Below are 16,636 nucleotides of genomic sequence, written 5' to 3'. Positions count from 1 at the left end.
GCACATTTTATTTCATGTGGTTTTAACTAATCAGAAGCATTTGGTACCTAGAAATATAGTGTTATGTAAACCAAATTATATAGTGTAAGCTAAGGCTCTATACACTCCAAGTGGTTTTTTTCACATATAAAACTTTAGTCTCTTTGCCAGTTTGGCAATATAGGTGGATCATTAAATGTTCACACCATAATATCACTAAATCAGTTGGTTAAGTGAGGTATAAATAATGTCACTCAAAGGAGATGATTGAGTTTTCCCCATAGTAATTTTCAGTAAACTGTTAGACTGGGGTATTAGAAGGCTAAATGATTGAGCTGACAGTTTTCAATCTCAGAGTTTTATCTTCAGATAATGGCTTTAGAAATGAAGAATATGCACAAATTCTGTCAGGAAAATGATGTGGCAGATTGATACCTTCACATGGCATGTTTTTATAACCATAGTCATACACTGAACTTAGTTGCTATAAAAGCACAATAGCTCAACATTTTATATCTTTCTAGCCCATTAAAACCATTTTCAAAATTCAAGTAACTGAATTTCATTCGAAATACGTTGTATATAACTACACCATCTCATTGTTTTATTCGGATATCTTTTTGTATGACGAGTTAGCAGTTGAGAATGGGCAAGTCTATTTTTGTCCTTCAAAACTCTTGAACAAAATTGGAAACTCGGAAATATTATTGACATTTTTATTTGATTTAATTTAAGATAATTTCTTTCACAGTCACTTAAGCTCTCATTTACACTTACAAGCTGAGAAAGCTGCCCCAAAATAAATCCTGCAAAGCTCTGATACAGAAGTATTTCAGTTCAGTTCAACTAGGATTTCCTGATTCCAGTGATGGACACTTGGGGAGACTCCTACCCTCAAAGGTTAATCTAATTGGAAAGACATAGCGTACATGCATGATTCTGTTTCATACATATTTACGTGTTGAGTACCATGTGTGGTGCTGTAATGTAAATTAATGTAATGGTGTGCTTGAATAAAGGTTCAATGGACAGGAATTTATTTAAATCTGGGGGAAATCTTAATAGAAAAAGAAGAGTTATGAGTATTGAAACTATAAGGCATAAAATAAGATGTTCTACTGTTCAAAATCGTAAGAAATTAGATATCAAAGCCAAAACAAAGAAAGTCAAGGAAATGGCATGATGGCTCAAAAATTCAAGAACATGCTGCTAAAATAAATTCGTACATATCAACAGGTAAGAGTAAAATTATGGGCACAGCAAAATCATGTGTTAGTGATCTTAAGATGGGCAAGTCTGCAAAAAAGGATAAGAGCTTAAATATTTGGAGGAAAAAAGATTATTGTAGAATAGAAAACTTAGAGGGATGAGTTATTTTAACTATTCTGTAACCCACTCTCATGAAACACACTCAAAGTATGAGGCTTCTCTAAAAGAATCACACTGTTTTGACTGAGTAAGAATATTCTATTTCAGCAACATAGTTGAAATAGTTGTGATGAAATTCTGTCCTATGAATGATCTCTTTCAGGAAAAAAAGTAAAAGAAAGCTCAGAGATTCTAATCATTTCCAGAATTGAAAAGGTGTCATGTAAGGGAGAGGAATATATGGCCAAATGCAAATTTATTAAATTAGATAATTCAGATTTCCAATTTGGACTCAAAGAGTATAAAAATAATAATAATATGAACCACAAACTCTTCTTATATATATACATGTACATAAGTGTATGTTAGATTCTAATATATATTCTACTACATATCTATAATATCTATTATATTCTAATATATTCATATAATGTATATATTACAGGACTTACCTCAAGAAGTAATTTTAAGGATTAAATGGTTTATATATGTTTAATCCTTAATATTATTATGTTAATGTTGTATACTGTTTAGATTAATTCATTCATACTATATATAATATATAATAGTATGTATAATATTTTATATATATATATTTAATCCTTAAAGCAAGTCTCTGAGGTCAGTGCTATGATTGTCCCATTTGCAGAGAAGAAAAGAGGCCTACAAATGATAGCAAAGTGCCTAGACCACACAGCTGGTAGGTATCAGAGCCAGGATTTTAATACAGTCGACCCTGCATATCCATGGGTTCTGCATCTACGGAGGATTCAACCAACCTTAGATGGAAAATTTTTTTTTTTTAATATTCCAGAAAGTTCCAAAAAGCAAAACTTGAATTTGCCAAGAGCAGGCAACTATTTACATAATATTTACATAGTAGTAACAACTATTTACATAGCATTTAAATTGCATTAGGTATTTAAAGTAATCTAGAGAAGATAAAAAGTACAGGAGAGGAGGTGTGTAGGTTACATGCAAATACCGTGCCGTTTTATGTAAAGGACCTGAGCATCCTCGAATTTTGGTATCTGGGTTGGGGAGTCCTGGAATCAAACCCCTGCAGATTCTGAAGGACCACTGTATAGGCAGTCTGGCTCTAGAGTATGTGCTTTTAACAAGTATATTCTCTCTCTCTCTACATAGCAGATTGTCTCTGAAAACAATTATTATTTTCACTAGCATGGACTCGCCCATATTCCTGCTGGTCCCTGTAACTGAAAAGTGTGTCTCCCACTGGCCTTTTAGCACTAGTCAATACCTAACCATTTCTCAGGTATCAGGTCAAGCATTCCCTGAACTTCTAGTCTAAATCTGTTTCCCCTGTTATTGCTCATATAGCTGTATATGAGCTCATACAGACCAATTATTTTCCTCAAAACACTTATATAAGTTCATAGTAAGTAATATGATAATTTGCTTAAAATCTATCTCCACCACAAGACTGCATGATCCTGTAGTATAGCACCTACCACTATAACTGGTACATAGTAGGAATTCAGAAATATTTGTGGAATAAATGAATAGAGAAAGGAAGGGAGGCAGGCGGGAAGGAAGAGTCACCCATTCTTTAAAAGTTGAATAACTTCTGCAGGAAACCCTCTAGAGCTTCCCCAGATGGAAGTGGTCAGTTCTTCCCCAGTGAGCTCACCTCCCTTGTACCTCCATGTGCGTTGTTTTTCAGGTCTGCTTTGTAATATCTTTAATTCATCCATACCCACCTTCCTCACTATAATGTAAACCTCTGGAAATCATGAGTGGTGACCTATTTTCCTTTCCATTTTCTGCAGTGTTCACTCAGTATATTGAATAGCAAAGTGACTGAGCTTTCTTACTGAACTGAATTAGATAAGATGATGATAGCTTTCATGCATAATTTGTCCTTTTTGGGGCCCCAAATTTGGAAGGAAACATGCTGGAAGGCCTAGAAAGAATTTGTATGCTTTGTTACAGTTAATTCAGAAGTATGAAGTTCCATATGTACCTTGCCTGCACATGCTGTTCTCCCATTGCAAAAGTCCCATTTAGCAGGGAAAATCTGTAAGGAAATAAACATTCAAATATGCCAAATAAATACACCATCTTCTGTCTTTAAAATATAAACCACATGCTTTTTATGTTTTAGCAGACTCTGGACTCCATCAGCAACTTTGAATACAGTGAACTTAGAGTACCCCTAGGTTTGGAATTTCAAACGCTTTGTTTGGTCATATACATGTATTGACCCATACTAGGAATTCTTTCCCAGGAGTGGTGATGGGGTTTCACGATTAGTCCACACTTTCTCACCTCATTCCTTTGTGGGCCAAAGCATCTGGGAGATAGATAACTACTAAGCTGGGTCTGCAGCCTGGGGCCAACGAACAAATCACCATCCAATGTCCTCCATGGAGGCAGAAACCAAGCCAACCAACTGCGTCTCATTAGCACCATGTCCTTACCAACTGGGCCAACCCACCCATGCTGAATTCATTCATCTGTCCACAGGAAATGCCATATTAGAAAATTGGCTCACCAAAATCCCAAAGAGGGACTGAAAATTTGGAATATTTTTGGCAGACTGTAATTTAAAACCAGAATTTGGAATTATGGAATTAAGATAGCAAATGCTACACTATACGTGGTCAGAAGTAGTGTTTTCAAAAGATAAATTTTTTATCTTACTGCTATCTAATTTCACGAAGGTCAGAAATAAGAGACTTGGTCATTGAATGCTTGCTGTCCAAGGAGCCAAGGGCAAAAGGGTGGTTGGTCAACAGCCTGCGCTATATCCTTAGTTGTTTCAGATCCTTCTGGCAATGGTGGGTTGCCCTTCAAGGACTATGACTGAGAAAATTTCATCCTGTTCTTTCTAGTAGGACCTGTGATCCCTTACTTCCATCTCCATTCCAAGGTCTAACAGACAGAAGTCTGCTGGACAAGGGGATAGTTAATCTCAAAACAATGTCATCTACCCTCCCATTCAAATGTAACTCCCCTTCCACCCTGAAGTCCCCATAAATTCCCACAAGAGCCCCTGCCTTAACTAAAGTCTGTTACAGCTTTGCCTGCTCTCTGTGAAGGCTAAGAGGTTTGACTTTCAAATGCTAAAACATAGAACATTCCAATCCTGCTTCTGCTCCAAAAAGAAATAAATGTCCAGCTCCCTGGCATCTTAAAAAAAATAGATCTAAAGATCCTGCAATTGTTCTAATGGGTATTATGTGTGCATCAATTAATTGATGGATTATATAGACTAGCACTGGTGTTTTAGAAAGAGATACCAGCCCATCCAATCACTTCAATTTACACATTAAGAAATCAAGTTTCCACAGCTAGCTATGGAACATGGGCCAAAGTCCACTCAGGAGAGATGCTCACCCCATACTCTGTCCTCAGCCTTATACTATGACATTCTTTAATAGACTCAGAAGGAAGCTAACAGTAGGTTTAATCTCCTAGCGGGTAATGAACACCTCACTGCTCTCCATTAGAAAAAGGTCTCAGGAAATGGGAAAGAGAAAAGAAAGGCCAAGTGACACATGCATAGTATGAAGGTAATTTGTAGCAGAGCTTCAGCTAAAATCTGAGCCTATTAATTCTTTTTTGTTTGTTTGTTTGTTTTTAACATCTTTATTGGAGTATAATTGCTTTACAATGGTGTGTTAGTTTCTGCTTTATAACAAAGTGAATCCGCTATACATAAACATATATCCCCATATCTCTTCCCTCTTGCGTCTCCCTCCCTCCCACCCTCCCTATCCCACCCCTCTAGGTGGTCACAAAGCACCGAGCTGATCTCCCTGTGCTATGCGGCTGCTTCCCACTAGCTATCTATTTTACGTTTGGTAGTGTATATATATGAACCTATTAATTCTTGCTGTCCTTATAGAGTGCTGAGTTAAAGAGCCCCTACTGACAGATTTAGAGATAGACATTTGGATCTCCACTGGAAACTGTGATCAAACTTCTAAAGCCCAGAATAGACTAAAGCCCAGAATAGACAGCCAGTCAGGTAAGCAGCAAATCTTACACAATGAGGTTTTTAAAAGATGGCACATTTCTGCTTAGGGTGACACATGCTATGCCAAGCCCTTTCATTCCAGATCTTGGAATCTAGAGCCTGATGTCCTGCAGAATGATTGTTCTCATTTGATGCACGATAGATTACTCCCTACCTCACGTTCATCTACAGATGGCAATGAAAGTGCTTATTCCTGCTTTGCACCTTGAATTGTGAGTCCTCTCCAGCAATCTAATAGGATTGTAGGATGAAGAAATTGCATAACGTTATTATAATAAATGAGAAGTAGCACTACCTGGGGTCTCACCTCTTTCCAGCCAAATACGAGAACCTTGCTTTTCAACATGAATAATATCCTGAAGCCCAAACTGCGTTGAGTTGTTTCATTTTCTGGTCCTCAGTGCACTGATAAAGATTACTGACTATACTATGGTGTGATTTATCTATATTTGATGCCATAAACAAAATTTTCTCTAGGAAGTAACTGTGCATGATGTCCATATCATTCATATTGCAAGTGCTTAATTTATGATAAATATTCTATGAGCACTTCCAGATAATATTGGCTAGAAAACAAAGTAAAAAATTAAAAGGGTACTTTGTACTTCCTACTTTGGCAAACAGTGAAAAACATTTTAAACTTTTAAAGAAAAAATACTACAAAGAGTTCACTGTAATGAGGTTAAGACGAATGCTTAAAATTCTTTTAGTTTAGGAACCGAAATATATAATAATGAAAATTAAAATGTTATGTAAGAATACATCATGGTACAAATATAGCTGTTTAAATAGTGTACTTTTTTTTTTAATTAACATGTAGTTTATTTACAACACTGTATTTGTTTTAGGTATACAACATAGTGATTCAATATTGTTGTAGATTATATGCTATTTAAAATTATTATAAAATATTGGCTATTTTCCCTATGCTGTATAATATATCCTTGGATCTTACTTATTTTATACATAAAATGTACATATTTTGTACCTCTTAATCCTCTATCCCTGTCTTGCCCCTCCCCCCTTCCCTCTCCCCACTGGTAACCACTAGTTTGTTCTCTGTAGAACTTTTTTTTTTAACATCTTTATTGGAGTATAATTGCTTTACAATGGTGCGTTAGTTTCTGCTTTATAACAAAGTGAATCAGCTATACATACACATATATCCCCATATCTCCTCCCTCTTGCATCTCCCTCCCACACTCCCTATCCCACCCCTCTAGGTGGTCACAAAGCACTGAGCTGATCTCCCTGTGCTATGCGGCTGCTTCCCACTAGCTGTCTATTTTACATTTGGTAATGTATATAAGTGTATATAAATATATATATACATATATATATATATATATATGTATATATATATTTAAGTTAGTCATGTAACACAACCAAATGTCTTGTTATTATTTATAATCTAACTAACCAGTGAATTTGCTTATGATCCCATATATTTTTCTCTAGGTCATAGTATACATAGTAAGCTATCATTACTTTACAATGTTGAATTACTTTTTTCATTATATTACTCTTTCTGTGGTTGGCTCTATCTTTGCTTGTCTACACAGTTTCTCTCTTCCTGTTTTACATTCCTTTCTCAAAATATAACCCTATTTATAACAATAAACATAACTTCTTCTATTTGACAAATTTCACTCTAGCCAAATCAGGCAAAAATACTTCTGTATGTATAAATATGCCAATAATTGATGTCTGTCTGTGATCCATCCTGGGAAAAAAAGACACAGGATTTACAGGAAACTGTTAGGTATTATCATTTGGCATAAAAGTCGCCCAACTGAGAAAGTGCTTATCTGTTATCACAGTTTCTTAAGCCTATTAATTCAGTTCATGAGAAGAAAATATCCTACCTATAAAACATCCAGCATATGAACATGCTTTTTCTTTTGAGTCTTGAAAACTGCTTTGAATTTCAAAAAAGAAAACCATGTTCGTGAATTCAGATAGTGAAAGTAATTAGTCACAAATTTTAACTCTGCAGTAGGGCATGAAGATGAGACTGGAAATGGACTTTGTAAACACTCCACGGACACATTGTTGAGAATTTTTCAAGCTTTGCTGGTCACGTTGCCATTTAAAATAAATCTGCCGTTAAGGTTGACTCAGAGATCTTAAAAAAAAAAAAAAAAAGGACAACTCTTCATAACCTCAAATCATCCTTAGTTTTGAAACAAAATTATTTGCTATTATAATTTCTTCTTAGGCAATGTGAATAGAGATAACACTGGAAGTCTTTTTCCAAAGAAATGAGATTTCCTCTTATTGTGAAGATGAAAACACTCCCTCTTAGTCACAGTGAGTGGAGGGAAAAATCCGTCATTTGATTGTTTCTTGGTTTTAGGTGTGCCTTCTAAATTGGATGGCATTCTCAGACACTTGGGATACGTGACAATGACTTCCCCTAAACAGTTCCTAAGTGCTAAAATAATATAGATTTCAGAATCTATATTTGCTCCAACTTTGTGAAAAGTTGGATGATGAAGAGAAAACAACATATAAAATGGCTCCTGGTGGCTCAAAACAAAAATCAGCTAATAAAACTAATCCCAGAGAACCAAACCGAAGTTTAGTGTTCTCAGCTAGGTGACATTGCCATTAAACTGGGATCAAAACAAAAGTCAGCTAATAAAAGTAATCCCAGAGAACCAAACTGAAGTTTAGTGTTCTCAGCTAGGTGACATTGCCATTAAACTGGGATTCTGGTTTTAAAATAAGACAGAAAAAAATACATAAAAAATGAAATAAGATTGAAGGTATCTTTGCAGTAGAAGGGAACTCGTTTCTATAACACAGATAAGCCTTCTAATGGCAATGGAGAAATATATCAGTTTTAAAGAATAAATGATATAAATGTAATTTCCTGAGTATAAGACTTGAATTTTTTGAGACTTGTTTTATGGTGTTTTACTGATCCTGGAAAATGTTTCATATGCTCTTGAGGAGAATGTGTATTTTGCTGTTTTGGGGTGTAGTGTTCTACATATAGATGTATATTAAGTCTGAGCACTTCTCTGCATGCGAGATTTTAATAAAGTTTTTCTTAAAAAGAGGAAAAAAAAAAGAAGTAATACTGGCTTTCCAACACTTGGGAAAATCTCTAATCTCACTAGTGATCAAAGTGGAAATTCAAACAACTAGATACCGATTCTTTGCTTTAAAATTAGCAAAGATTTTTATTCCCATGTTTGATGAAATACCCAGTGTGGTTAAGGGTGCAGCAAAATAGTCATATTCCCTCACTGCTGGTGGGAGTAGTTTGGTGCAACTCTTTCAAAACACAATTTAGCATCCCATTATTTTACTTTTGGTTCAAAAATATATTAGAGTGTTATTGATAAAAGCAAAAATTAGAAATAATTAAAATGTAACTATTAACAGATATTTATGACGAGCTCATAGAAACATGGGGAAAAAGCAGGAGACATTAACTATTATTTAAATAATTATACAGAGTTTGCCCCAGGAATGTGGCAATGCTTCAACATTGGAAATCCTCTCAACGTAACTCACCGTATTGGAGAATAATCACATTACTATGACAGAATATTTCAAAATGTTTTAATATTCATTATGGTAAACTTGCCTTGTGACTTAATGTACCTTCAAAAAATGGATTGTCTAATCACTTCCCTCTCTTTGGGGCCCAAACTCCGTGCTTAGCAGGGCAATTGAGGAGATAAAGTAGGGTCAGGGTCCCACGAGGGCTTCTGTGTACGTACTCATTCTTCCTCACAAAAAGACTCAGCAAACAACAAAGTCATACAATAAACCTTGAGGCTGTGGTGCAGAAAAAACATTTGAGAAATCTCTATGGGCACTTGTAATTTTTAAAAAGCTCTTTAACAAATTAGGAAAAGTATTTGCTTGTATTGATACCTCTGAACTCGTGGTGGATACTGTACATTGACTCAGTACCCATTTAAGTACAGTGTGGTAGAATTCTTGAACTACCAAGGTCAGACAGCTAAAAACTACATTTTCTGTGCTTTTATTACAGCTAGAGTTCTGCGTGGGACCTGGCTTCTGCCAAACAGACCTGTTACAGGAGACCTAGAGGTAAATGGTAGACACTGGCTTGCGGTGGTGGAGGTGCGGTTCTTCTGGGCAAGCTGAGGCAGGTGTCAGAGCATCTGGTCCCAAAGGACCTGGGTGCTGAATGGCAGGCCACCACCATGTGCTGCTGCATGACAGCACTGCCGCGGTGTGGCTGGGCATTTCTCATGCGGATCTATTCCCAGTTACACAGGATCCAAGCTCAGGTGTCCGACTTTCTTGCTGATAATATGTTCTATCTACTAAACCCTTTTCTGCTTAAATTAGCCAGAAGAGAATCTATGGTCCCGCACAGCAAACCACAAATGATACAGCCATAAACCCAAAACTTCAACAGATACCATGAGTAATGGAGGGATGTTAGAAATAGCCTGTACACACTGCTAGATTTAAAATGGATAACCAGCGAGGACCTACTGTACAGCACAGGGAACTCTGCTCAATATTCTGTAACAAGCTAATTGGGAAAAGAACTTGAAAAAGAATAGATACGTGTATATGTACTGAATATAACTGAATCACTTCGTTGTACACCAGAAACTAATACAACATTGTTAATCAACTATGCTCAAATATAAAATAAAAATTTTTTTAAAAAAACAAACAAACGTAGTGCTGAATGGAAGAAGTAAAAAATTTTAAAGAGTAATTTAAATGTGGAGAATGTGACTTCATAAATATAGAAAGGAAGGGAGAGAGAGGGGCTTTTCAGTCACTTTGCTAGTGACGTTTCAGACCCTCTCGGCCTCACCTGCTGGGGCTTTGGCCACTTTGCCCTGCCCCTGCTGCTGCTGCAGAGGCTGGTTATGTGGGACGGGCCAGCCTCCCACCGGTACAGCCTGCCGGCACCTGCCGGCACGTCCGCTGTACACATCAGCTCCCGGCAGGAGCTGCCCCTCTGACACAAAGCTGTACAAGATGTTTCAACACCGAGCGAGAGCCGCTCACCAGCTGCTTAGACCAGTAGGAAGCACGAGCTGGTGGATCCGTTCTTGCCTCTCTTCCCCACACGGACTGTGCTGAGAAACAGTCATTTATTCAGCTTCTTGGAAGATAGGTTCTGCAAAACCAAATAACCAGATTTCCTTGCTGCCTCCCATCTGCTCTTCCTCCTCCCTGCCTCATTCTCCTTTAGCCTCACTTCTGTCCCCGGGGATTGCATCTCTTAATAATTCCTTAGCACAAATGCCTTTTCCTCGGGCTCTGTTTTCCGGAGAGCCTGGCTCAGATGGGCAGACAAGCAAAGGAAACTTGTATGACGCGATGCTCATGCATACGTTGACCCCAGAAACATGATTAACTTAACTTTTCCATCTGAGGTTCAAGGAGGAAGGCGGGGATGGGGAAGAGAGGTGAACAGAGAAAGCAGTAAGGAATGAAATAGGAAACAGTTACAAAATATTGTCAAAACAAAGGCTTGATCTTTAAAAAGACCAGTAAGATAAACCTTTAGCAAGACAGATAAACAAAAAAGGAAAGATTTAATTTATAATGGAATAAATAATAACATATAAAACAAATGTTTAATTATAAAGAGTTATTGTGTGTAACTATACATAATAAAGTTTAAAATCCAAATAAAGTCAATGTATAATTTATAGAAACAAAGAGTGCAGAGGAAAAGAGTTTCCTATCTCAATATATAAAGCTAGTATAACTTTGGTAACCAACCGTGTTACAGACAGTACACACAAACAAAAAATATATAACGTAATTTATCTTACAGGTATGAAGTGAAAATCCTAAATAAATTCTTTTTTTTTTTTTTTTTTTAAGTTTATTTTATGGCTGTGTTGGGTCTTCGTTTCTGTGCGAGGGCTTTCTCTAGTTGCGGCGAGCGGGGGCCACTCTTCATCGCGATGCGCGGGCCTCTCACTATCGCGGCCTCTCTTGTTGCGGAGCACAGGCTCCAGACGCGCAGGCTCAGTAGTTGTGGCTCACGGGCCCAGTTGCTCAGTGGCATGTGGGATCTTCCCAGACCAGGGCTCGAACCCGTGTCCCCTGCATTGGCAGGCAGATTCTTAACCACTGCGCCACCAGGGAAGCCCCTTTAAATAAATTCTTAATTATGCAATTCAAATAATATTTCTAAGTGAAATCTATCCATCTTTTAAAAATTTATTAATTTTTAAAAACTGAAGCATAGTTGATTCACAATGTGTTGTGTTAGTTTCAGGTGTACAGCAGAGTGATTGATAAAATTATGATGAGTTTTACATACATATATAATTTTTTTCAGATTCTTTTCCCTTATAGGTTATTACAAAATATTAAGTATAGTTCCTTGTGCTGTAACAGTAAGTCTTTGGTTATATATTTTATATATAGTAGTGTGTATATGTTAATCCCAAACTCCTAATTTATCCCTCTCCCTCCTTCCCCTTTGGTAACCATAAGTTTGCTTTTTATATCGTGGGTCTATTTCTGCTTTGGATATAAATTTATTTGTATCTTTTTTTTAGATTCCACATATAAGCGATATCATATGATATTTGTCTTTGTCTGGCTTACTTCACTTAGTGTGATAATCTCTAGGTCCATCAAAATATACCCATCTCAAGTTTATTGCTGGAAGACAAATATGATTTAGTAGCAGAAATTTTATCAACGTGATTCACCACATTGTCTAAGTGAGAACAACTATGTTAGCAACTAAATAGTTGAAGTAAAGAAAAAGCATATGAATTTTAATTCAACACCCACTTATGATACAAAGTTCTATGAAAGTAGAAATAGACGAGAACTTTCTTTACTTGATGTAGACTACCTGCAAAATGAATTATAAGATCTCACCGTATTTAATGGAAACATTTAAATTATTTTTCCTTAAAGTCAAGATAAGTCAGAAATACCATTTCTCACTGCTGTTGCTGAAGACTGCTGGATATCTTAAAAAATGCTTGAGGACCAGGAAAAGATAGAAATGTGGTTTGATTTAGATAGAAAGAGATCAAATTGTCCTTATTTCAAGATGACACGGTCATTACTAGGGAAATTCTATGAAACTCATAGAATTTCTCAACAGATGAACTTTTTGGTTTAATAGTGTAAGAAAGAGTCTGACTCCATGGTTTCGATGTTTGACTGCTGACAGCTTTGAAGCCTAGCCCCTCCCTCTTCCATCCACTCCCCATCTGGGCTCGCTGGTAAGAAAGCCCTGGTGCTCTCTGCTTTGGTGCCGACAGGAGACTCAAACCAAATAAGCCCCTGCCCCTGCACAGACCCGCACAAGCCAGTCTCCCTTCCTGGGTGAGGGTACCTCTGCATCTCAGAGTGGTCACAATAATAAATGGGGTTGACAAGTTCAAGATCATTATGCTAAAATCAAAAATGCAGTAGGTCCTTGTTGATTATCTATTTCATGTATAGTCGTGTGTATAGTGTGCTACTGTATAGCACAGTGAATTCTACTCAATACTCTGTAATAGCCTATATGGGAAAAGAATCTGAAAAAGAATAGATACCTGGACATGTATAACTAAATCACTTTGCTGTATACCTGAAACTAACACAATATTGTAAATCAGCTAGACTCTAATATAAAATAAAAAATTTTAAAAAGCAAAACCAAAAATGTTCCTTTGCCTCAGCAACTGCAAATAATGAAACAGAGAATACGATATTCACAAGAACAAAGCATGGATAAAATAACTATGAATTAAGTTTAAAAGAATGCATACAATTTTTGAAGAAAATATTAATATTCTTTTTAAAAATATGAAAGATCATGGAAAATGGAGACTTGTGTTTGGTACCATCTTATTACCTTACTTCAGTGGGGTTCTCTCCTACAGAACACTCTCTGAATGATACACAATGAAGTTGTATAATATGTACATCCTGATTGTATTCATAAATGGGACTACACACGTCCGTTCTCTAAATCGGAAAATGTAGTGCAATTCAAATAGAAACCCGTGAAGGATATTGCGGAGGAATATAATTAAATGATCTTAAGTTTAATGTGGGAAAATAAGAATACAAATTACAATCTGTATAGAAAGAGTACATTGTCATTATCATTAAAACCACAGGAGTGTTCTTCCACTTCCGGTCAAGATGGAGTAACAGAGACCAGATTTAAGTTCCTACCTAACACAACGGAAAAAAGGCAAAGTACCTGAAATAATGGTTTTCAAGACATTTGATATCAGGCAACAAACAAAAGTGATTCCTGGGAGTTGGGAACAAATTAAGTGAACACTGTGATTTCCCAGGTTTATCACCACGAGAGAGCCTCCCGGACATGGTGCAGTTGCAGTCACTTGCCAAGACCAAAATCTCACCTGGCCTAGGATTTAAAACCATCCACCTGGGCGGGGGTGATAATGAACCAACCCAGGCCTGCAGATGGAAGTGGCACTGCCCAAAATGTTCCAAAGTAAAAACCCGGGTCTTGCACAAGCGCCGGCCAAGGCCATTGGCTGCTTTGCTCCCCCGTTTCCTCCCATCTACGTCTCAACATTTCCTGCCCAAAATGCAGGAAACCCCATCAGCTTCGTGAATTGAGCCAAAAGCCTGTGAGCTCACCCAGTGTCCGTCACTGTGAACCTCACTGCTTAGAGAAGCGGAGCAGAGCCTGGAAAGAAAAGGTGCAGAGTTATTTTAATGACTTCAAGTGGGAAAGTATTTCATAAAAAAATACCCCAGGCTGTTGCCTGAGGGAAGGAAGGAGATTTAAGGAGAGAAACAAATACACACACACTGAAGAGACTGCATTTTGATGATATATTTTTTTAAGACAACAGTAAAGCTGTTAAGGTGCATCTTGAGAAATGCAGACTTACATTAAGCTTCCTTGGAGAAGGTGTTAATTAAAATATTTAAACACTTTTCACTTTATGGATCAAATGATCCAAAGCACAAAAGAATGAACACATCTATCTTCTGTTGATTGAAACAAGGGAATCTGAGTTCAGTTAAGCAGACTTCAGTTGCCTTTATATGGGCTTCAATAGCTGGAAAGAGTGGGAAGATAATCCAGATGAAGAAGACTGATCTGGAATCCATCTTTTCTCTGAGAGGACGGACAGCAAGCTAGTTATCAGGTGTCTACCAACCAGAGCAGATAGTTTCACAAGTCACGGAGAGTGAAAAATACCTGAAAAGGAAGAAGGAATACTGGCATCTTTAGGGTTTGGGGGAAGACAGATAACTGCACTGTAATATTTCATAATCGAGGGAATTCCTGAGTTCAGAGCTCTAAAGATAGTGTTTCTGTTGCTTTACTAATTTTGAGCTATTTGTTTCTTAAAGGGCTCTGCTCTAGGCTTAAGTGTAGCTTTATATAAGCAGTCTTACATCATCTGAGGCAATAGCTATAGACATGAACATTTTTCTTTTTTCCATGAAGCCCTTGTAGAAGAGGCAATGGATACAGTCACTGTAATCAATAAAAATACTTTACCTAAACATTTTTTATAGAACAGATGCTGACATATTATGAAGTTCTCAGCATAGAATAAACAGATAAAGGCTCCTTTCCACTTTTTCAGTGGGAAGGAGAATTAATTTTAGATTTTAGAACCTAAAATCAAATAGCTGGAACAAAATGTTTAACTGACGGAAACCTTAAACTCTTAACTGCTGTACCTCTATGATGTCTTGAGATTGTTCCACTAAAGCCTTTTTTTTTTTTTTTTTCATTTCTTATCGCAATACTTTAGTCACCACTTGTACATGAGCTAAAACTAGCGAATGCCCTGAACTGGACAGCTTTGACGCCTCTAAGTTGAGTATCAAACAATACAAACATGTTTTAAGTTCTTATACTTCTTAGCTTGGAAGATAGATTGAAAGGAGATAAATAAACGTTCTAGAAAGGGAGCAACTGGCAGGATAGGAAATGAGATTAGGCAAGAAAGAGGGCTGAAACAATTGACTATTAATAAGAAAAAAAATCAAATCCCTACATCACAACATACACAAAATAAATTCCAGGGAGATTAAAGAAAATGGCCAAAGGATATAAACAGGGAAGTCATAGAAAAGGAAACCCAAATGGCCAATAAACATAAAAAAAGATGCTCAAGCTCAGTAGTCTTTGGAGAAATTCAAAGTAAGACCCCATTAATACCTTATTTTTCACTCATCAAACTGGTAAAAATTTGAATGCAGAAAATAGCAAATCCCGGCAAAGAAAGGGAAAAAGTAATCACAGGCAGTTGGTGAAGGGTGAGTTGGTACAACTATTCTGGGAGGTCAATTTGGTTATTCTTAATTGCAGTTTTTAAATTTGCATCCATTAAAGTTGAATATGCACACTCCCTAGAATGGAGAAATCATGCTTCTGGTATAAACTCTAAAGAAACTTAGCATATGTGCCCAAGGAAACATGTATAAAGATGCCCAGTGAAGCATAATTTTCATGGGAAAAATTGGGAAAAAATGCTCATCAATGGGAGAATGGATAAACACAGATATATTTATATAATGCTACTCTATATAGCTACAAAAATTAATAAACTGATCTTTACAAACCAACATGATTAAATCTCTCTAGAATAAAGTACTGATTAAAAAAACGATGCAGAATGAAATATAAAGTGTAATACCTTTGATTTAAATTTTTTAAATCTACAAACAATAATTCCTGTTTATGGATATAAGTCATTAACCACTAAAATATAAATATGAAGCATATTAATTTTTGAATAGTTGTCTCTGGTGAAGGAGAGCTGAAAACATAATTGGAGAAGGTACAAAGGAGGTTTCATCTAGTCAGTGAAGCAGTATTTTTGAAAAGATAGGCTTAAAACTAACAAGATAAGAGATTAATAATTAAGTATGGATAGTAAATATATGTATGTTTAGTATATAATCTAATTTTCTGTGTACTTAAAATGTTTTCATACTAAAAAAAGTCCCAATGAATTTCTAATAAGCCTATTGTGCTTTAATCTTAATGGAAAAAAGCAGGATGTTGAGTGTATCCCATGATCTCAACAACCTAAGCCAGCAATGGTAAACTGACAGCCCTCAGTCTGACAAGGGCCTCGGCCCTGTTTTGCTTGGCTGTGCCTTCATACTGACTCACACAGTGTTTAAAAAAAACTGTGAAGGGTATGTCAACATTTAAAAGTTAGGAGATATCACGTAAAAATCCTGACTTCTGCCTTTTTTTTGCAAAATTAGGAGGTCAGGCAATGCGAACCATAGTGCAATGGGGCAAGATGGGTGGAGCTGGGTTGCTGCCGGCTCTTTTGGTCCAGAGCAGTG

At 36.6% G+C, this 16,636-nt stretch overlaps 1 long non-coding RNA gene across 1 annotated transcript in view; it reads left to right on the top strand.

The window, feature by feature from the left end:
• Positions 1–16,636, top strand: part of LOC309651405 — a 98,884-nt gene that overhangs the window by 46,316 nt on the left and 35,932 nt on the right. The window contains exon 3 of the long non-coding RNA XR_014258100.1: positions 9,363–9,421. This is a non-coding gene — a long non-coding RNA (uncharacterized lncRNA). The remainder of the gene's footprint in view (positions 1–9,362; positions 9,422–16,636) is intronic.

This window comes from Balaenoptera physalus (assembly GCF_965194825.1).
Source record: "Balaenoptera physalus genome assembly, chromosome: 21".
In the NCBI taxonomy this organism is placed as follows: Eukaryota; Metazoa; Chordata; class Mammalia; order Artiodactyla; family Balaenopteridae; genus Balaenoptera; species Balaenoptera physalus.
The sequence above is the reverse complement of the archived record's forward strand: the minus strand, read 5'-3'. Positions and strand labels throughout refer to the sequence as shown.